The sequence below is a fragment of the Lepidothrix coronata genome, unplaced genomic scaffold (genome assembly GCF_001604755.1).
Source record: "Lepidothrix coronata isolate B3197 unplaced genomic scaffold, Lepidothrix_coronata-1.0 Scaffold176, whole genome shotgun sequence".
Lineage (NCBI taxonomy): Eukaryota > Metazoa > Chordata > Aves > Passeriformes > Pipridae > Lepidothrix > Lepidothrix coronata.
This window is the reverse complement of record NW_016690356.1, coordinates 81,411-82,438: the sequence shown is the minus strand read 5'-3', so window position 1 is coordinate 82,438 and position 1,028 is coordinate 81,411.

Below are 1,028 nucleotides of genomic sequence, written 5' to 3'. Positions count from 1 at the left end.
TGGGAAGGGGGCCTTAAAATTCATCTCATTCCACCTCCTTGCATGGGCAGGGACATTTCCACTATCCCAGGTTGCTCCCAGCCTTGTCCAACCTGGCTTTGGACACTTCTTCCTACTGGGATTTTTTCCTTGGACTGGTTCTGTTGCCTCTTTACTCAAAATAGGAGCTGTGACTTGGGATTTTCCAGGCCTTCCAAGCAAAATGCTTTGACAAATTTCCCTCCTTCCACCCCAGGGTTTTTTTTAGGAGTTTGCCTAAATCTGAGCCTCCCAAATTCCATGTGATGATGATGAATCTCCTTGTTCCCAGGAGCTGCAAGGCCTGATGTTGGGGTTTGTGTTTGGCAGATGATGGGGAAAAATCCTTCCGTTGAGATCCAAGGCCAAAGGAGGAGCAGCAGCTCCTGGAATAAATGGGAATGAAAAGTATCAAACACCTGATTTAAGGTGAGTTTAAATATTAAGAATGTTGCAGTAAATTATCCATCAAAAATAGATTTTTTTGGCCAACTTTTCATATAATTTCAACCTAAAGATGGTTTTGCCACTTCCCATATAATTTAAGTATTAAACCACAATTCAATTATGGTTGACTGCAGTTTGTGGGATTAAAAAGTGATCTCCTTCCTCCCCTCCGGAGATTCCTGCTGGATCCCATGGGAAGAACTTTCCCTGGCACACCAACAACCCACACCCTGAGCAACAGGACCTTCTCCAAACCAGCAGGACGTGAAGGAAGGCATCCCTTGCACATTCCCAACGTTCATTGGGGCATAAAAGTGTGGATTTCAGGAGCAGCATGGAAGGAACAGAGTGAGATGGATAATTCCTGCATTATTCATCCATTCAGGAATTCAGGGTTATCCTCTAGAGAGACAAAACTAATGGATTGTCTGCAAATATGGAGGTGATAAAAGATTCCAGGAAGGTGATCCAAGGGCTGGAGCCCCTCTGGAGCCAGGCTGGGAGAGCTGGGAATGTTCCCCTGGAGAAGAGAAGGATCCAGGGAGAGCTGAGAGCCCCTTGCA